The sequence below is a fragment of the Ursus maritimus genome, unplaced genomic scaffold (assembly GCF_017311325.1).
Source record: "Ursus maritimus isolate PB19 unplaced genomic scaffold, ASM1731132v1 scaffold_4, whole genome shotgun sequence".
Classification (NCBI taxonomy): Eukaryota; Metazoa; Chordata; class Mammalia; order Carnivora; family Ursidae; genus Ursus; species Ursus maritimus.
The window spans coordinates 58,279,558-58,301,853 of NW_024426552.1; the positions used below are offsets into that span (position 1 = coordinate 58,279,558).

The following is a 22,296-nucleotide window of genomic DNA, read 5'->3' on the forward strand; positions in this document are numbered from 1 at the left end:
CTAGGATTTTCAAAACTTTTTTTTTTCTTCATAGAGACTGAAAGGAATGGGAAAATCAGCAAACTTTGTGCAGTAGAAATTCAGAATGTATGATGCATTAACTTTGAATATCTTACTGATATTTTTGGATCGACATTAATCCTTCACATTTACAAACTGTCAAAGAAATCAAAGTATTCACCAAACCTCATCTCACGAAAATGTCGTAATAATTCACCTTTAAGTCAAGAGCCTGTAACAGCAAATACTACTACTTCTATTTGGAAAACAAGGAATCTAATCCATAAAATAAAGCATAGAACATCACATAAATTGCTTAAGGACACAAGGAAGTCTGGTAATGCAGTATGTGATAAAATTCCCTCACCTTGTAATATGAAACTTAGGTAATACTCGGTCTACAGCAAAGAAATTGGAGCCTCCATCTCCCACTGTCTGCATATTAGAGCAGAATGAAAACAGATGTTTAAAGAGATTTTTTTGGTCCTATGAAATGACACTTCTCCAGCTAATTTCTCAGGTAAAGCAAGTGGACATTTTTTTTTGGCTGTGCGCTTTTGCGAGTCTTTGCAATTTCTAGAAGAGGATTTCAACCCAACCCCTAACTTGATTACTGCTTCTGCTATTAATTAACAAAAATAGCTGTTTTCCAGTAATACAATCTAGCATTCACTGTTATCTAATAACAATTAGAGGCATAACTTAGAAAAACAATATAAATTGCAGTTCTTCCATTGGAGGTTAGATCAGATATAATCTAAAATCTTTCTTTGACTTATATCAGATTAGAGTTTCATCTACCTGGTCTGTATCATGTAAGACTAAGAATATCAAATTGCACATCACTGAGATGTTATTAATCTATACTGAGAGCTATAATAGAAGTATACCTACAAAATATTCTTTGTTTCTCATAAAAGTGAATATTGATCATGATATTCATGGTGTAATATAGTGACCCCTTTATATACTGAAGAACACCAGAGGAAGATAGTTCTTTCTAGTCTGAGTATCAGCAATGTATTTCTTCAAAACATATGGTTAAGAACCCAATTTGTAAATGTATATAAGACTCTTTATAGGATTTTTTTTTAATATATAGGTCTATTTCTTATATTTTCCCCTTATGTTTTCAGTTTTCAATTACTTCATTTATATCATATACTTCATTTATACTTTATTTACTTTCAAATATATGTATACATATATTTATAACATATATCTATGTATCCTTTTAAACCATCTTTCTTTCTTTTCAGAACAAGATGTCCTTCTGTGCCTCTTTTTATCTACCCTTTTGTATATCAAGCCATCCGAACTTATAATAAGATACCCCAAAATTTTAGATGCAATTTCAAAATGCAACCTAGATCATCCAGGAGCCAGACTTGATAAACTCATCTATGTTTTTGTGGTGACTTTAGTTCATTTCCTTCTACCCTGGGTGCTATTCAAATCAGATGTCTGAACCAAAGTAATAGATTTGTATCATTAGGGTCCCAGGCTACTTTAAAGCTTAGATAAGCATATTTTTGCTAAGTCACCTGAAGGTGATCCTTGGCTTTCTGTGCAAGAGAAGAACACTTTGGAACCTATGGAGCAACTATTTTCAAATACTTAATAAAACATATAACATATGGCAGCTATGGTGTGCAGGTTATGCCTTGTACAAGGGCACCCAATCTATGGGTGTGCTCCACTCTAGAAGCTATGCTCCCTGGCCCAAGCTACACCAGTTGGAGCAAATTATTTTTATAATTTGCACAAAGGTGCTGAAAGAGGTCACATTTTTCTAAGTTGTACTAACCCTCTATGAAAGTAAGAGGCACAGTATAACATATTTCTATAGTATTTCTAACAAAATGTAATTAATTCCATTAATATTTAGGGGCTCTCTAACTGCTACATGTTACATAAATATTCAGGTAAGCCTCCTAGTAATGCCCTTACCACATGAACTTGAGTCTCCATGACCTGGGCTAAACAAGATGTTAATTATATATACAGTTCTCCTCAGGGAGACTGACTTTGAAACGGAGCAGGAGAAAAAGGATACTTTTAACACTGTCTTTCTCCATAGCTGAAAACAACATATATCAGATCATATTTTCAACTTAGTGAAGTTTTTCTTCCTAGGTGGAGTCAAAAAGTGGGTGTGGAACATGTTACTCCTATTATTACTATTTCCTTAATTAAGTTGTCTCCAGTTTTGAATTTTCAAACAACAAGAAAGTGATAACAAAAATTTAATAAGTTCTAAGACAATGGGTTATTTGTGTAATAGAATACTTTGCCTTTAAATTTAGCTTGTGGCTTCCACTCTCCCTGGGAGACTTTATACAGTTCACTCAATGAATTATTTGCAAATGGGGATAACACATAATACATAACACATTTTTACATTAACTTTTTCTGACTACAAAATTAACACATGCCCATTGGAAATAGAAAAAAAAAAAGGAAAATACAGGAAAGTATAAGAAAAAAGCTACAAACACCAGAAAGTCTGATCACAGAGATAATCAATTACTACTGGCATGTCAGCACTTCATTCAAACGTGACAAATTTTAATCCCAGTTTGGCTTCTTCTTTTTCTCCTGCACATCACTCAGTTGCCTCCTATTCCCACTATTTGGGATATACTCAAGCAATAACAGTTATTTTCTACAAACTAATTTAGCAATTAACAAAGTACCATTGTATTTCATAGGTCTGCTACTGGTTATTATTCATGCTTATTATTATTCATTCTTATTGCTCATCATTACATGAGTTAGGTTTTATCAAATCATGCCCTATGAAGATTATGTTATATATAATGAAGTACGACACTACACAAGTGTTAGACCATTTCCACTCCATAATGTGGATGTTAGAAATAGCTTCCTTAATCCATGGAAAACAAAAATAAAATGGTAAATTTGATGTCAAAAAGTCAGGTGATGGGTAGTAAGGAGGGCACGTATTGCATGGTGCACTGGATGTTATACACAACTAATGAATCATCGAACTTTACATCAGAAACCAGGGATGTATTGTATGGTGACTAACATAATATAATAAAAAAACATTAAAGTCAAATATTGTATACGGAGGCCAAAGAGAAATTACTTTAGATAACAAAGTTGTTTATTTTTATTTTTACTATATTTACTACAATACTATAATATTAATATGGAAAACTGAAAGTTAGCTATGCTTATAAAGGCAAAGCACTATAAAAGCCCAAAAGCATATATCTCAAGAGTCTATTCCAATTCTATCTTTGGAGCTATCCTCTTTCTGTGAGCTCTGTCATGTAGAATTACATCATCTCCCATGGCGCAGATTATCTCCAATTCATAAAATGCTTTAACAAAAACTGTTATGAAGTGGGTTCTATTATATATTCACATAACTTCCTTCTCACTTTGGTTTAGCACGGAAATACACAATACATCAATATGTGTTTCATTAAGACAGTTGTTTCAATATAGTAACAAGCTGGGCAAATAGAGGAAGTGTGCTGGGTGTAATTTATTTACATTTTAATAAGACCTCAGATGAATGATACCACACAGGAAGCTCAAAGTGAGGTTAGGGAGAATGGTGGCTGAAAAAATGCCTTGAAGTTTGGAAGCTGTATTACTTAATCAATAGTATTACTTTTGAATTAAGATAGAATAACAGTTCCACAGGGATGGGTATTGTGGTCTGTGACAAACATTATGCAACGCTGGCATTAAAAATTGAGGCAGATATAAATTTTCCAAATATGATAAAATTTTAAGGTTATAACTTGAACATAGATCAAATGACAAAATTTAAAATAGATGTTCCCATGATATAAAAAACTCATCAAAGCCCAAAGGATAGGACTCTACTTCCTTAAAATACCAAAGATTACTGCTAAAATTCCCATTTAGTAGAGATGCTAACTTCATGTTAGCGTTTAGATTTCTCCTACTTTACATGTTAATTCTTTTGTGAATGGTTCTAAAAATCAGGGCAAGTTTTTTAATGAAATAAGAAATTCAGAAAGCAATGATTTTCAGTCTACAATTATAGTAGCCTGTTCTACTCCTATTTCCAAATGCTGAGCAGGGTCACCTTTGTGTGCGACAAGTTATCACCGGTAATATTTCAGAAATTAATGTGCATGACATTTGTCTATCTGGTGTTGTTCCAAAGAGAATTTTAAAAATCTTGCAAAAGTAAATACAATTTTTAAGCAGCAAGTGAAGAAATAATTGTAAAGGTACAATAGTATAGGACAAGCATGAAGAAGCCAGGGTGAGGTCAATATATAAAAGGTATGCTGTGAATTCTAATACATTTGCTTAAACATAAAACAAGAATATGGCTGTATTTATATTAGCCACTATAAAAATAAATATTTCATGAGGATGTGTTGTTTTTGCATTTTCCCTTGTTTGTATCTTATGTACCAACTAGAAAGTAAGTTCTCTGACAGTATGTGATTTATGTTTTTCTGTACTATAATTCATAACAACTAGCATGATGCTAACTAGAAAATTGATTCTTGATCAATATTGGCTGTTTTGATTTGAGTGAAATATAATCAGGTCAAAGGGTATAGTTTTAAATATCACATCTTCATGCATATTGTATAAAAGAACAAAATAAAGAATTCTAAAAAATAAAATAAATTATAATACGAGATGGGAAAATCTAGATAGATTATGCTAAACTACATTGAAGCAATAAAATTAATACAAAAAAACCCTTCAATTGAAAATAAATCAATGTAAATGCATACTTAAATCCCACAGATAATGCAGAAGACCCCCAGAGAAATGAAAACGCAATGTTGGCATCATGAAAGTGATGGGTCCCAATATCTCATATCATTTCTGTCATACGCTATACGAAGTGATAAATTATGTTTGGAAATTCCAATTTCCTGATTATATAGAATGTAAACAATCTATATTATAGAGAACTATGAATTTCCCGAGACATTATCAAGCTTTACAGATGTTCTTCATTAGAATCTGAACACTATTACTTCAGATATAAAAACCCATAAGTTTGATTGTAAATAATAATTTTACTTTTAGCAATTTTTAAAATCCACATTTTGACATGGTATACAATTAGGTTATAAAAGCCTTCAAAGTGTTCTTCATAAAATACTAAATATGATGTTTTTTGAGTAATGCAAGGGCAATTTAATAATGGGAAATCAATTACTATACATCCCTTGCTGAATTATCATGCTCTGAATAATCCTATATTTTTAAAGAAAGGGAATATGCATCTGAATTCCAATGCCCAGCAAACAATTTCTGGCACATAGTAAGTACTGTATAAATGTGTGTTAGAACTGATCTGAATTGAAAAAGACATCACAACAAAAGTCTATGTCCATCAGTTAGAGTTTAAAAATATTTATCCAAAAAGGCATGTAATGTACTTCAACACTCATTCTTAATAAACAAAGAAAGGGTTAGAAGTAGTATTCTAACCCAATATGACAAAGAATATCTGTCTTAAATCAACAACAAACACACACCTTAAAACTGTGAAAAAAAAAAAAAAACTAGAGACATTACCACACAATCAAGAACAAGGATACTTCCTATCTTCATGGTTACTTAGCTATTTGGAAATTCTAGTCAATGAAGTAGGACATTAAACAGAAATAAGAAGGAAAAAAAGAAGATAAAGTCATCGTTGTTTGCAGATAATTTAATAACCTTAAAAACTTGAGAGAACTTCTAAAAAATTACTAAAATTATTAAGAAAGTTGAATAAAGTAGTTAAATAATAAATATCATACACTGTTATATGATGTATAGGAATGTTGTTAAGAGAATAAATCCTAAGAATTTTCATCACAAAGAAATGTTTTTTGCATTTTCTTTCTTGTCTTTTTATTGTGTCTATGAAAAGATGGATGTCAGCTGAACCTATTGTGGTAATCATTTTAAAATTTATGTAAATCAAATCATAACAAAACTATTATAAAGAAGACATGGCTTTTCTACCAAACAATTAGAAAACGGAATATTCACAATTAAGGACGATAACAAGAACACAGCATGCCTATACTTAAAAATAATAAAGAAAAAAATACATATAATAAAGAATTTGGGGACCTACATGAATAGAAAGACATAATTTATTTGTGTATAAAACATTACATAAATAGAAACTATGATGTTTCTGAATGTGAAAACTGAATATCACAAAGATACTAATACTAATTTATAGGTTTAATAAAATTCCAATAAAAATTCCAATGGAACATTTTTATGAATGAATGAGGTAAATTAATCTTGAAGAATAAGTAGGTGACAACAGCAAACGTATTTTTGAAAAAAGAAAAATAAGGAAGGATTGACTTAGTGGATGTGTAAACTTACTGTGAAGCTCTAATGGAAACTGTATGGAATCAGTGAAAGAACAGATAATTCAAAAATAGATCTTAATGTTGACAAAAATTAGTAAGCAATAAAGATGGCACCAATGGGGAAAAGGTGTTGGGACAACTGATTAACTATTGGGAGCAAAATCAAGATGCTTATCACATACCTTAGGCTAAAATAAATTCTGGAAGGAATAGAGTTAAAAATACAAAATAAAGCCATGATGATACTAGAAAAATGGCGTATTTTTATCTGACTTCAAGCTGATAAAAAAAGAAGATAAAAGAAAGGCCATAGTCATAGGGGAAAAAATACAATAGAATTGACTGTACAAATATTTAACATTTTCAGGGTGCCGGGGTGGCACAGTCTGTTGATCATCTGATTTTTGGTTTGGGCTCCGGTGGTGATCTCAGGCTCGTGATCCCAAGGTCATGAGATAGAGCCCAGTGTCAGGCTCCCCACTCAGCGCGGAGTCTGCTTAGGACTCTCTCTCCCTCTCCCTCTGCCCCTCCCTGCTGTGCACTAGCACGCACGCTCTCTCTCTCTCTCTCTTTCAAATAAATAAATAAATCTTAAAAAAAAAATACTTAACACTTTCTCACATCAAAAACAACAAAAACAATTTAATGGCTTATGAAAACTGGGAGAACTGTCTCAGGTTTGACAAAAGTAGTGATTTAACATTTCAAAAATCTTGCAAGTCATCAAGACAACATGAGTAAAGAACATGAGCAAACGATTTATAGAAAGAAGAAAACAATGAAAAATAAGCACATGAAAGACATTCCAGCTCCGTATTAATCAAACTGATGCAAATTAAAATAAAATAAGCCAGGTTTTTGTTGCCTGCTAAATTACCAAATATTTATAAGATAATACTATTTAAAGCAGGTTAGAGTGTACTTAGAAAAGCACTCTCACATACAATTTGGGAGGAGCTGACAAGAGAACCTTGAGAAGTTTACATCCTCTAACCGAGAAATCAACCTTTTAAAAAACATGCTGAAAACATAATCCAAGATAAAAGTGTATATATAAGAATGGTCCTTAGAGCAGTAAGAATACCAGTGGAAAATGACCTACATATCAAATATGGAGAAGTTTAAAATTTTTTGGTACATAAATAAGGTATAATATTATGCAACCATTAAAAATGAGTATTTTAAGACTGAGAACTAATAATAAAATTAATGCTAATTGAAGAAAGCAGAATATAGACTATATGATCCAAATTCTTACTTAAAAATAGATACACATCCACTTAGAAATGTACAAAAAATTTTAAGGAGCATACTTTACCTTTTAATCTGAAAAAAAAAAAACCACCCTTTATTTTACACCTAAAATGAATTTATATGTGTTCAGTCAGAACCCACTCAGGGGGAAAAAATCAAACACCAATAAAAACCACTTTTCCTATACATGTGGAATTACTTTGCTCATTCATCTGTGGATCTCCATAATCTCTACTGAGATATTTGACTTTCTTATTTTTATTTCCAAAGAACATAATACTTTCCCTGAATTAAAAACCAAAGAAAATAAAGTCACCCTTAAGTACCATATTTGACCTCAGTGTTCTTCCAGTGCTTTGATGGTACTTTCTCTCACCACTTCTAGATGAAGTTTACTTATTTTGTTAATAACTATTTTGGGACCAAGTTCAGTAATATTCAGTCTGAGAATGTTTATTTAGCCCATTTAGCCAACACCAAGGAGTCACCTTCAACCAACTGTGACCAACACAGTGAATAGTGCATTTGATTTTCACATCTCCTTTGCCTGGAACACCAACCATGCTGAATATTCTGAGAGTAACAATGGATGGGACTTGGATTTTTCATCAGTGCTTAAAAAATAGCTGCCAAAGTCAAGACATGCAATAACCTTCTAAGTAAGTTTGCTGGCTCCATATTGTGTTTGAAGGCACACCCCCTCCAAACGTCTGCACTCACCATCTGCTACTCAACTGCAGAATAATGCACTCAAGTCTGGTGTTGCTTGGCATAGGCAAGGATAGTCAATGTCCAACTCCATTCAGACATGTGCACCATATCAGGAACCTTATGACACAGTCCTCAACATCAATGCAGCACTTTCAAGCCCCACTGCACATCAATCAAGTATGTATGACAGTCAAGCTGATAGACAAAATCTAAGCCAACCTTAAACACCTACTGTGCATGGATCTCTCCAGTTTGCCTGCAGCTCACCTTCTATTAAGATGATAGCTTTGGTCTAGTCTTCCATGCCAAAACAAGTCCACGGAGTCACTCTGGCAAGAAGAAGGGTCTATATCAATGTCAACAAGCAAGTTCCTTGCTGCCGACCCTACCATCTGTGCTCCTGCTTCCCACCTACCTTACTTTATGTGGACCTTGATGAATGGGATTCTAATAGTCCAAGATTCTAGTTTAGCCAGCCTTTGCAGATGGGGTCAACATGACTGCCCTCTGGCCAAACACCCAGGGTGACATAGCTGAAGGTTACCTGGAGAGTGCCTTTTTGCACATTTGATATCAGAAAGAAAGCAAATAAAGATGTTCCTATCAGTTTTTGAGTTTTGGGTTTGTGAAAAGAATGATATGTTCAGTGCTTAAAATGAAGATGATTTCCCTTTAAATTTTTTGGAAATATTAAAAATGCTAAATGATAAATTCCATTTCAACACTATGGATAAGAGAAATAATATAAATAAAAATAAAACTGAGGTTGTTTTAAAGTATTTACAAAGTAGGTTTGAGAAAATGACTTGAAAAAATCTCAGAAATATGTAGAAATAAGATTTTATAATGTACTATTAATAGAGAAATAGAACATTTCAATAGGCATTAGATGCAACAATATTAGAGAATAGTGCACATGCTAAATGGAGAATAATAGCTTTCAGACCTATTCTCCAGAAGTTGTATAGTACTTACAGTCTTCATGGTTGAACAGCAGAATTTGACATAATTTTAAATAAGAGCAGCTTCTGGAGAAATCAAATTTTTTTTATCTTAAAAAAGACATTATATGAAACGTAATAAATCAATATTGCCTTAAAGTTGTAAATAAATTATTTTTGTGAACATGTTGACAAATCTTTTCAATTAGGTTATTAAAAATGCACTTTAGACTGAGCCTAGTGACATACAAAACCAACAGAAAATCTCAGGAAATACCGCTGTTTCCAACCCAATTCAACTTAATATAATGATACAATGATAGGCCTTTATCATTCATTCAAGGGAAACTAAATGTATTTCTAGACTCGTCTCTGGACTCACCAAAAACAAAACTGTACCCCAAATGCAAAATACAGCATCACCTAGGCTTTTAAATAAGTAATAATTATAAGGTAAATCTTTACCACACAAATAAGATAATGAATGTGAAAATATGTTACACATCATAAAGCATCATACACAGAATTACTCAGAGCATCTATCTCAGTGCTTTGTACATAGTAAGCACTTACTAAACGTTTGTAGAATTGATTAGAATTTAATTGAAAAGAGAGGTATAATGAGACTTCTACAAGTAGAATTCAGATCCTTTCAAGATCATGGGAAAAAGTTCAATCAAATTATATTACTAGGTACATCAGTTGTCTTTGATGTTATGAATCAAGATGAGCTTCTATTGTATCTAAAGAAAATTTCTGTAGGATTCTCTTTGGAGAAAGCACAGTGGAATAAAAAGCATGATTATTTTTAATTTCTAAATATATCCAAATTTTCGAGCATTCTTTGGTCAAATAAGATAATGCTATAGAAATTTACATAAAACCCGAGTTTACAATGTCCTGGCCTAATCATCTGGATAATCTCTTTGAATTTTCCTAAAATATGCTCCCATCCCATTTTCTATGGGAATTCTCCCACTGATTAACACAGAGAATGAGAATTTGGCCTGTGCTCTATAGACACCATTGAAATGTGGCCACCTGAGGCATGTAGGGAGGGCATCCAGCTGGCACGCCACATGTTGCCCTGGAGTAGAGTACAATGAGAGGGATATTTTGGCTAAGACTACCTGGACAATCTCTACAAAGGCCCTGATTATGAAAAGGACTTCAGTATCATCATTGTCTCTTGAGCGTAATATGAGCCAAGGAAACTTCTCTTTCTAAGTTTATATATTTTACCCAAAAAAGCACTTACAAGAAAAACCAAAGAAAGCTGGGCCATAGATACCAGAATCTGAGCAGTATCCATATCACCGGGGGAAACTTTTTTGAGACTCCCAGACACTTTAAATTTGAGGCTAAAACACATTACAAACTTGACCATAAACTACAACGTAGTAAACTCTGTAAGGCAAAGGATACAAAAACACAGAATTAAAATTTGTCTGTAGTGCAGTTGTTAGATTACATATTACAAAAATCAGTTAAGTTTATGTACTACCCATTTAAGAAACATTTGCTGATTTTATTTTTACTTTATGCAACTTGTAGGAAGGAAAAGCCATGCATTTGAACTGCAATGCCAATGAAATAATTTTGTCAATTTTGAATCCTTTTTTTCAAAACACCATACGTGATCAGAACACATAATAATACACTACTATTTTTTTTTTGCCAATTTTTGTTTTAAAACCAAAGTTCTTTTGTATTACATAAGCACAAAATCAGAATTTCAAAACCAGCAAACATATTTAGGGGTGAGTTTTAAATTAAACCTACTTGATTCTTTGTTAGATTAACTTTGAGAGCCAGGAACATTTTTGTAAAATTCCACTGGGGTAAATAGGGTAGCTAGGAAACGCTCCTCATAGTAAGAAGAAGCATATGCATTATTTTTCAAGTTTTCTTTAGAGTTTTCATCCTCCTACTGAATGGTTCTAGTAACATTTACAATACAATATGAGTATAAATCTTAAGGGATTTATGATGTCCCCAAATGCTGAGAAACAATTACAGCTGGGATTTACATTTGTGTTTATGTATTATTTTGCCTATAGATTCCAAAAACCAATGAAGAAAACTTTGATACAAAACATATCCTGGAACTGAAAGACAGATTCCATCTATCATTATAACCAGTTGATAGTATTTCTAAGACAGAGTTTGACAGTAAGTGAAACAAACAAACATAATGGTTTAAATATGCCACTTCAGCCACTAGAGCTGTCAGTCAAGAGGCTTTTTTTGTATCATTAATTCAATGCCACACAAATAGGAATTCTTACTTTTCAATAAATTTTGGTGACAAGTTGTCTACACAAAGGAAATCAACACCTATAGGGAAACTTTTAATTTGTCATCATGTATGTCTATTTGAACTTACTGAAAATATTATAATTGTGGGCTTAATTTACATCCATTTTTTTCCCTACCAGCTCAAGAAAATCACAATGATCACAGTGTTCCTAAGACTAATGAGTCCCAATTTATGACAGAGAAAATAGAAGCTCAGAGAAATAAAGAGTATTGGAAAGGATCATACTGCAAGTCCAGCAATACATTCAGTGCAGTCACTTGGAATTTTAATAAAACCATAAAAATTACCATTTTACATTTTTTCATTAACTTATCATTTTACTTAATTCAAAATATTGTGCAGAAAAGTTTTACTGCTGACTTAGGTAACTGAACATTTTTATTAATTTAACTGGTTTTTGCAATTTGTGACCAATAAGGTTTGGCTTACATCTTGCCTTTTTCTTTAGAAATTTAGAGACTTCACACATCTTAATACCCTGATGGCTACTTAAGTCTTATGCGGCTAGGAAATAATGAGATTGAATTCGGCCCCTCTTCCATCCTTATTGACAGATAGCCCCAGTGCCAAAAGTGAGCGCTGCTGGTTGTCCATCATCATATCTAAATATTGATTTTCCTAAAACTTGTATTTTGAGACTTTCTTCATTTTAGAATTACAGGTAAAGTCACTTCCCTTTGATATAAACTGCATGCAATAAAGAAGGAGGCAGTCCTACACAATAAATATGTAGGGAATGGTTTTCCACCTCTGCATGCTGCAGAAAATCCCACTGAGTTAAGTAGGGTTCTACCAAGGCCACTTAAACATATTAGCCTATTATGCTCCACATTTCTTTATTGTTCTCAAAAAGCTAATGAAATGTTCCAATGTAATGTTTATGCTGGAGCACTTTTAAAGGCATTTTAGAAGTGATATTTCTCTCATAACTCCAGAAGGGGGTTCCACTTCCTAGAAGTATTTAGTAGACCATGCAGAGACTATGTAGTCTCATTACGCAGACTGTTTAGTTGCATGGCTGGAGAAGAATTCTTAAAGATAATCACTTAAGAGTTTCAGTATGGACTTTAACATCATTGTAAAGTGACAGGAATTACAAAATTGACAAGCATATGTGGCCTACTGTCCTACTTGAATAGATAGGCTTAAAATACTGTGTATGATCTATTCACAGATAACACTGATTTATATTGTCAATCCATTGATTCAGAGTATCAATGTAAAATTAAACAATCAATTGAACAGATCCAATTTTTTTTTTAGAAAAATAAGAAACTATGATCTTTTAGAACTAAAATAGTCAGTATGTAGAATAAAACCCCAGCAGTCATCTTTGCTGTTAGGGTGTCAGTTTCTTCATCTGTCCAATGAAGGAATCAGAGCTGTTGATCTCTATGATCTCTTCCCATTCTAATACATGCTGATTTTATGATTCTAAATACCAACACTGAGTGTTGAGAAGTAGCAAAGTAGGCAAAGAGCAAGGAACAAAACTTTATTAAATTATTAACTTTTTTTTAAAGATTTTATTTATTTATTTATTTGACAGAGAGAAACAGCCAGCGAGAGAGGGAACACAAGCAGGGGAGTGGGAGAGGAAGAGGCAGGCTCCCAGTGGAGGAGCCTGATGCGGGGCTCGATCCCAGGGATCCGGGATCACGCCCTGAGCCAAAGGCAGACGCTCAACGACTCAGCCACCCAGGCGCCCCTAAATTATTAACTTTATAGCAAAATTAAAGTTACGTAATTGTGCCTTGAGTTACCATACACAGCCACCTCATCTACTAAACAACATCAACAATGTGAATGAAAGGTTGAATATTAAGGTCATGTGTGGTAAGATGAAAGTTAAAGCCAAGATTAAAAATATAATAATTAATTGAGAAATGAGAAAAGTATAAACTTCCACCAAGATAATATGTGATATGCCTTGACAAATGGCAATTTCTTATACAATCATTCTCAATTAAAAACAATAACCTGCAGAGATCTTCAAATTTTTTTGTTTTTATTTTCAAGAAATCAGACTATAATCCTAAAAAGTATTTAACAGAGATCCTAGCTCTGACTTCAACTGGAAAATCCTAAGAATGTGGTATTCTTATTTTTATTCTTTTTAAAAAATAGATATTAACATTTAATACAGATACTGCATTGAATTAATAACAACTATATTTCACATGCTTTATTTGCATTCACTCATGCAATCCTTCCATCAACACTAGGGAGTAAGTACTATTAGAACACAGAATCATGGAGGTGGTTATCAGTAATGCTAGACTATCAAACTGACTTATAGGTCCCCCATTTTTTTATTTTTTTTTAATTTTTGTAAAGATTTTATTTATTTATTTGACAGAGAGAAAGAGATCACAAGCAGGCAGAGTGGCAGGCAGAGGGAGAGGGAGAAGCAGGCTTCCCACTGAGCAGAGAGCCTGATGTGGGACTTGATCCTGGTACCCTGGGATCATGACCTGAGCCGAAGGCAGATGCTTAACCGACTGAGCCACCCAGGTCCCCGCCCCCCGCCATTTTTTTCTTTTCACTGTGCAAAGTTAACACAGCATGGCACCATGTTTCAAGAATAATATCAGTCATATCTAATGATTATGTTTTTGTATTCTTCCCAATAGTAACCGAAAGAGTAACTTATTCTTCCATACATAGAGATAGAAAAAGGATGAAATTAGAAGGAACACACTTTTTCTCACTATCAGTGTGAAGACATATCTATAAATTATTAGAGTCATAAAAACCAATAACCAATGAGAATGAAATGGTTTGAAATTACATTGTAAGCTCTTTAATAAGTGGATTCTTACAGCATAATGAACACTAGAATGGGCACAAGGGACCTATATTTTAGTCCTGAAGCTGCCACTATCAGATTGTATAATTTTGGGCAAGTTACTTAACATTTAAGTGCATCCATTTGGTTTTGCTTTTTTTTTTCCTAATATGGGGAGATTCTGATCTCAAAGTTTCCTTCCAACAATAGCATTCTATAGCATGCTATCTACAAAACCAAGTAGTGATTTGCTTTGTTTCATTTATTACATAACAGTTATTAATGTAAATGAGTTGTATTATATTCACAGCTTTAACTAATTTACAGCAAAGATTGGGCCTGCTTTGTAATCATCTCTCTAACTGCAGCTCTGATATAATAAGGTGCTATCCTGAGCATTGTGGGCTCAAGATTTAAGCAAAAATATATCTTGGCAGTAATCAGATAATATAAAAACTCAGAAGTGCATGAATACTTGGACTTAATCTTCTTGACCTCTCCTATAATTTTTGACCTCTACTTACTATCTCAGCCTGCTCCCCTTGACCTCTAATATGCCAAGTACTAAAGAAGTTCCTGGATATAGTGTATCCGAACCAAGAGTGGCAAGCATAAGACAGGTGGAGGTAGGGGCAGGAGTATTATCATTCAGTACCATTTTTCATGCTTCCCACTATTCATTTAGTTGTATTTGTTCCAGAAACTATTTTAACATATGACTATAAGAGAAGTCATGAGCATCAGGCTGGTATTGTAAGTAAAATTAAAAAAATCATGGGAACATCGAATATTAGGTTCTAGCGTTTAAGCATTTCTACCACTAGAAGTACTTGACAAGCATACCTCTTTTGTTGTAATATGGAAATTGTTTGAAGTTGTTTGAAGATAAAATCAGATAGTAGAAATCCAGTTTCTATATTGTGGGTGATCAAAGGTCATTTTAAAGGAGAGCTGAGGTCAAGAGCAAACCCCTTAGGTCTACTCCAGAAATTTCACTAGAGGGTGCTCTTGGGCTTTTATGAGTTGTCAGTTCTCCAATAAGAAAACCAAGTATTGCTTAGAAAATGTTCTGCCTTAGCATAAGTTGAACTCCATCATGGAACCCATATCCAATACTTCAATATAGATGTAAGGATATCTCAAGCAAATCTCAAGCCTGGTTCTTATTTTCCTTTGAAGTTGACTGTTTCTACTGGTATTAAACTTGTAGGCTTCACAAATGTAAGACCCACAAGAGATCTCAGAGGTCTTCAAAAATCTGCATTCTAATTACGTAACTACAGAAACTTCCTGAGAAATCAAAATGAGCTTAAATGGGGTTAACTGATGAAGCTATTTTTGCAAATGTATTTTTGCAAACACGATTTTGATCTTGTAATTGGTTGATAATTTATATATCTACTGAAAGGATTTTCATTATTATATAGGACCTGTAGATGTAATCTTACTGTCAAATAGAATCAATCTGAGGCAACTATTTATGTATTTATTATCTATATTAATCACAACATTAAATATTGAACATTGAATAAGTACTCAATAAATGTCTGTATCTTTGACTGCACACAGAAATTTCTGTAGTATATTCCTGATCAGATGTCATATAATTAAATCTTAATCTCTACCCCATATGTTAGACAATTTTCTATAACTATAGTTTTCACCTTTCTTGAATTTATATTAAATGACTTATTCTAATTATTCCTGATGATAGCTTCTTTCTACATGCTTCCTGTTTCTGCTACATTCTTAAGAGAAAATGGAACATGGAAATTGTTTTCTGTGATTAACTTTTAATGTTTATTTCTTATTTATTAGGAAGACTGAGCAGGTTTTTTGCCTACACATTAAAAAGTTGGCAATGGCCTATAGCCATACATGGCAATATTCCTCTTAAGAATCAAAATGGAAGTCTAAGTAAAATTCTTCTTCACCTTTGGAACGTAAAGAGTTCTGAACCACTGATGGTCACTGGCCATTATGCCCAGCATCATGATGACCTCTCATCACACATGCTTACAATCTTGGTGATTTTAGCATCTTTAGATCATTCTGAAGATGATTATGGACTACTAAGGCTTTGTCTGCATTTTCAATCTGGTTATATTTGAAGTCTCATTATTCTTTAATTGAATTAAGCTTAACGGTATCTCTCAAAAATTGGCTTGAAGCTTCTGACAAATAAGAAATTCAGGGCTGAATAGTAGCCCTTTTTAATGCATGAATCTATATAGAAATGTGCTTTAAATTCTCATTTGATGAAAGATAAGTCAGTGCCATTTATGAATTCTGGCTCCTTTCAACATCCTGCATGGATTGCAACCAGCATAAAAAGTTAGGAAAATTCCAAGTGGATTCTGAGCTCTTAAGGGGCCCTCTTTGAGAAGCACCAGATAGTTTAAGCATGACCATCTGATGCATGGTATTCCTCCACTCAACTTGCAGAGGATAGAGTCCCCAGTATATATTCAAAGTATGCTTCATCCAAGTTGGTTATAAATGAGTTTAAAGCACTCTATAAAGAATTGGCAAAAATCCATGAATACTGTGAAAATAAAGGGAATTAATGAAAAGACATAATTATTTTAACCCTAGATGTAATTAATTTGTGAGTGAGGTCATTTTCTCTCAAATACATTCAAGTTTCTCCAAACACAGGTCAATGTTTGCTGGCTGATGGGAGAAAAGACTTATTTGGTTTGAGTTTGCCCACGTTCATATTCATTTCTATATCATAGCAAAATAAAATGTCTTATAAATCTTCACATCTGCAAAAGAGGGTTCAAGCTGAGGCAGAGTGACAAGTATTGCTGATTGGCAATAAGAAAACCTCTTAACTATTCATAAGTGTTCTTTCTATGATTTCCTATTCTAGTCTTTCTATTGGAAAGAAACAAAATAGTTCCACCTCATATTATGAATCAGATGCACTAAAATGTTTAGTTAGATGTTACACAGCAGATCTAAGTCTAACCTGATTATTTTACAGCTAGGACACTAAGACACAGGACAAATAAGTGGCATCCTATCCCATGCCATGCAGTTAGTACATGGCAGGTCTTACTCAGAGAGCCTAACCCGGTGATCTTTCTATTGCACAGTCTGCCAATGCTGTTTAGTTTTTCCCAAAGGATCTATGTATCATATCGTAATTTCATGTTGACTTCCACTGAAATTTCAGAGGAAGAAAAAGAGATATGGGGGAAATTATTTTTAAGTACCCAACTCTTCAATTTAGGCAACATCCCTATGTGCAACAGTCCAGTGGTCAGCTGACCTATATGAGCTTGCATGCTCATTAAAAATGTATGCATCATAAAGTACAATTAATGTTCTCCCTGACTACAGCACCCTCAGTATGTTTTAGCAGTTACCCAGCCTATGCCTTTCTGAATCCTGGAGGCACCCCTATTTCCCCGAAAGTCAGCCCAGCATGAAAATCCTGCTACCTTGTGGGCAGAAGAGTGCAGGTGTACTCTTTGCTTTAAGAAGACTCAATAAGCCAAATTCTGAACTTACCAAAGAGATAAATTAGGAGGTGATTATTCACATTATAAAAGCATTCACCACAGGATGCTTTTAAATCATAAGCTGCTCTACTGCATTCAAAATAAGTCGTATTACAAAGCTTCCTTTATGAGCACTTTTCACATTCCAGAGTCCATGGCCCCTTATCCAAAGGCAGTGAAAGACTGGTGGCCATGAAGTCGTACCACTTATTACCTGCTAGGCCAAGCTTCCTTTTCCATATGAAAGAGTAATTAGCACTGTAGTTCATCTTTGAAAAATGTAATGAATCTCTCACTCTGAGCACTTACTATGTGCCTGGCACAGTGCTAAGCATTTTATGTAATGATCTGATTTACTCCTCCTCACCACAAGTCTAGGAGATTAATACAATTTCTCAATTATAGATGAGGAAATGGGGATTCAGGAAAGTTAGATTCATAGTACTTAGTAAATAATTTGACTGAGTTCATGCACCTATTAAAATGTTGCTGCCAGAATTCAATGCCAGATCCATCTAGAGCTCTGGCCCTTACATTCTTTACAACATTGTTTCTGATGAAATTTAATGTCGCCCCTGACCTCTCACTTAACTGAGCATAACTGTACTCTGATGTACTATCCCAGTGCAGCAAGCTTGTCTATAGCAAGAGGAACCAGACATGCAGCCTGTATACACAGAGAGGGGACTCACTACCAAGGCTGCTTATTCTGATTTCTGCCCTGCTTTATTGAGCCAGAACCTATCTCCTTATAATTCCCACCCATTGGCCCTAGCTTTGCTCTGTTGTCATTGAAAATGGTTAGAATCCCATTTCCCCATAGCTATCACATTGTTCCTATGGTTTCTTCTTTTGTAAGTAAAATTCTCCAGTTCTTCAAACCCTTTATTTTATATAATGGTTATGTCTGCTGTTCACATATATTCTATTCTTTCTTGAAACTGGTTCTTCTAGAGAGTGAGAACTTATCCATGCTATTTCTAAACAGGCATGTAACTAATAAATGCCTGGGAGGCTGCATAGCACAGTGGTTAAGGGCAGAAGCTCTGGTACCCAGACTGCCTGGGTTCCAACCCAAGCTTTACCACTTAATGGGTCTGTTTCCTTGCTGAATTTACTCAATGTCCTGTGCTTCAGTTTCCTTCTTCAGTTATGAAATGAAAATAGCAATGGTACCCACTTTATAAGTCTCTTATGAAGATTTAAGTGAGAGACTGTAAGTAAAACAATTAGGGTCCTTCTTAGCAGGTTGTAAGTTCTGTAAATGTCTGCTATTATTATTCATGCTATAAGAGTGGGTGAACACTTAATTGCCTAGAAAAAATATATGGCCAATATCATTCTATGATATTGACTTTATTGTCCAGATATAAAAAAGTCAAGCTCTACTAGAATATGCACTCAACTAGAGACCAGAGACCTGCTTCTAGTTCTAGCTCTTCCATATACTCCAAGTTAAAGATCTTGGTCTAGTCATTTACCCACCTCAGCTTTTACACAGAGGAATAGGACTACCCTTCTACCTCTAAAAGAATATGATTTTTTTTCCCTAGGATTGTACAGTTCTATTCTCCCAGGCCCTGCTTAAATTTCATTACTAATTATGTCTGAAAACTACCATTAAAATACTAACTTTTTATCTGAACATTTATATTAATCTGTTGAGATTTCAAGCAGCTTAACTGCAGTATTTCCATGAAAGAGAATAAGCCTCTTAGATTCTATAGACGGGTCTCCTGGAAAATGAAAGATGTTATAATTGCATAGAAAGGGATTTAATGTTATTTTGGAGGTGATAACCTGAAACCCTGTTCTGCCAGGTCAGCAGAATCCTGACCTCTCTCTGCCCCACCTGGCCCAGTCCACTCTCAGTCATTTTGCTGAATCTCAGAGCAGCCCCTTGGATAAACACAATCCCAGGTTTGGTAGGAATGCCAAACTAATACACAGTCATTAGTGTTCTTTTCCACAAAAGTGCATCCAGTTTGGACAACTTCTTCCCTCCCCAAAATCACTTCATTCTATAATATACATAATGTTCAGCTAATTTTGTTACGGCTGAATGTACCAGTGCTACTCACATAACTTATTGTTTATCTCTAATGAAGGCATGATGACAGGTGTCAATATCAAATCAATTGTCTTTCAAAGAGTGTGACAATCTAGTCGATCAAAGTAAATTCCAAAAGGTGGCAAAGGGCAACAACCCCAAATTCACAAGTGGCAAAATCTTTGACATTTTGTAACTAAGCATAATGCATTCTTCTATCAATAAAAACATCACTGTATTCCTAAAAGTTATGAAACAGTATCTTCCCTATTTCTAAAATTATCTATGTTCAAAGTGAATAATTAAGTTTAATTAAGTGTTCTTAATTGCATGGACAGCAATGATGTTTCAAATCTTAAATACTAAATCCATGTATTACACTACCCTGCCCCACTTAGGTATGACCATTCTTGTTCCTACATAAAACAGATGAATATTTTAGGCCAGCATCCTGTTTTGTTTGGTTATCTGTTTGTGTGTGTGTGTGTGTGTGTGTGTGTGTGTGTGTGTGTGTGTGTGTGTTCTGTTTTGATAACTGACTTATAGCACCTGCTTGAGCAGGTAGAAAGGTGACAACTTATTTCAGGATATCTACAATTTTGTAACACTAATATGGCCTTTAAATAATTCTGCTTAAATAATGTTTAAGTCTCATTCTATCTGTAGCCCTTGAATTGTGAAGAAAAGTTTGAAGCTGAAGTAAAGATTTTAGTAAAAAGGATCTGAACTTTATATTCTGTGAAGTAGAAATGTTAGAAAAATCAAAGAAATGAAATTAGAGATTTTGGAATTTCTGGTTTTATTTCTTTCTATACATAAGAAAATAGTCTGACATATATACATTCACCAAAAAAATCATTACAATATTACTCAGTTTGTCTAATACTAATTTTGCTATACCAGCTTTGTTTTGGTTAATGTTTCCATGATAACTGATGATGCTTTAGCAGAATGCTCAGCAGAAACAGAGTCATTTTTACATATATTGCATTACATATGTACAAAGCCATCCCTTAAAATGCAACACTGCTGCCTTTAGAAATAGAATTTATATAATATTCGTCAAAAAGTTTAAATCAACATTATCATAGCACTTTAAGCTTCCCTTCTAGAACTTCATTATTTCACTGAATGGTTAGAGACCCTTATAGATAGGTATTGTTAACCCCACTTGACAGATAAAAAGAAAAAATAAGGCACAGAAGGTTAAAATGAGTAGCATAAGGCCAACAACCGGCAAGTAGAATGAAACCAGACTTTGAACTTAGATCATTGGAATCTCAGTGCTCTTCCTATTATTCCCGAAGCAGCATTGTTAATGTGTATTTTAGACTGCACTGACATACTAAAGATAAAGGAAACCCATTATCCCTGTATAACTATTGCCCCTTGAAAATACAGAAAGGTATTAAAAACACTATCCCCTCAGAGTTTGGTAACACCTATTAAACATTTTAAAACTCAGCTACATTGTAAAGTATTTTAAATCTTGAAGACTTAAGGAAAAATAGCACCAAATTTGCATCCTTTCACATTTGTAACCCTCAGAAATCTAAAATAAATTTCTAACTCCTGACTTATAACCCCTCAAGGAGGAAACTTATAACAAAATCAGAAACAAGCCCTTCATTAAGGGTGCCTATGACGCCATGGATATACAGATCTGCCCCGTTTTACAGTACACAAAGAAGACTGGAATTCAACTGTTATCAGAGATAATAATAAACTTCTGCTGGTGAGTCAGTCTCTTAGCCTCAGATTTACATTCCCACTGTCAACAAGAGTTTTTCAGTTAAACACTTTTTAAAAGTAAAAATTCAATAAACAATGTTTATATTACCAAAAGAATGTATTATCATTGCTTTGGTGCTGACATAGCTGATTCTTTTTGACTTTGTTCTCATCTTTCTCTCTTTCGCCCATCTCTTAGCTCCTTCACTCCAACCCTTGCCCCTCTGCATACTTGTCTCTCTGAACCTTCAGGGAAGAGGGCTGCACACCGCCAGGATGCCTGGACCCTCACGCTTCTGAGATTAAACCCAGACCCACCCATGGCATGGGTCCCGTTCTTTGTCTGAAGTCAGTGTCTGATAGAGTCAGATATGGAGTTATTATCAAATTGAACAGCAAGCCCATATTTTTTACTGTGTAAAAACGTATGATATTTGTATATAAAAATGTCCATCTAATAAACTCTCTCAAAGAAAATAGTCTTAAAATTTTCACCTTATTTTCTCATTCTACTCTTAAAGTCACAGTGAGAGGAAAATTATTGTGGTCACTCCAAAATATTCTTTCCATTTCCAGTTAAGATCTGGTTTCGACAAAGCTAAGCAGTAATTTCTAGTTTGTAGTTAAGGACGCTAG

At 34.0% G+C, this 22,296-nt stretch overlaps 1 protein-coding gene across 28 annotated transcripts in view; it reads right to left on the reverse strand.

Annotated features, from left to right (window-relative positions):
- Window positions 1-22,296, reverse strand: part of ZBTB20 (zinc finger and BTB domain containing 20) — a 757,238-nt gene that overhangs the window by 470,993 nt on the left and 263,949 nt on the right. For 4 of the 28 annotated variants that reach the window (XM_040621277.1, XM_040621278.1, XM_040621282.1 and 1 more), the window contains one exon: window positions 8,589-8,650. The exons of 21 other annotated variants lie outside the window; for them this stretch is intronic. The gene's annotated coding sequence lies outside the window, so the exon portion shown is untranslated. Of the gene's footprint in view, window positions 1-8,553; window positions 8,651-10,520; window positions 10,670-22,296 lie in introns of all 28 variants that reach the window. 3 more of the 28 variants (XM_040621281.1, XM_040621284.1, XM_040621283.1) reach the window with 2 other exon arrangements.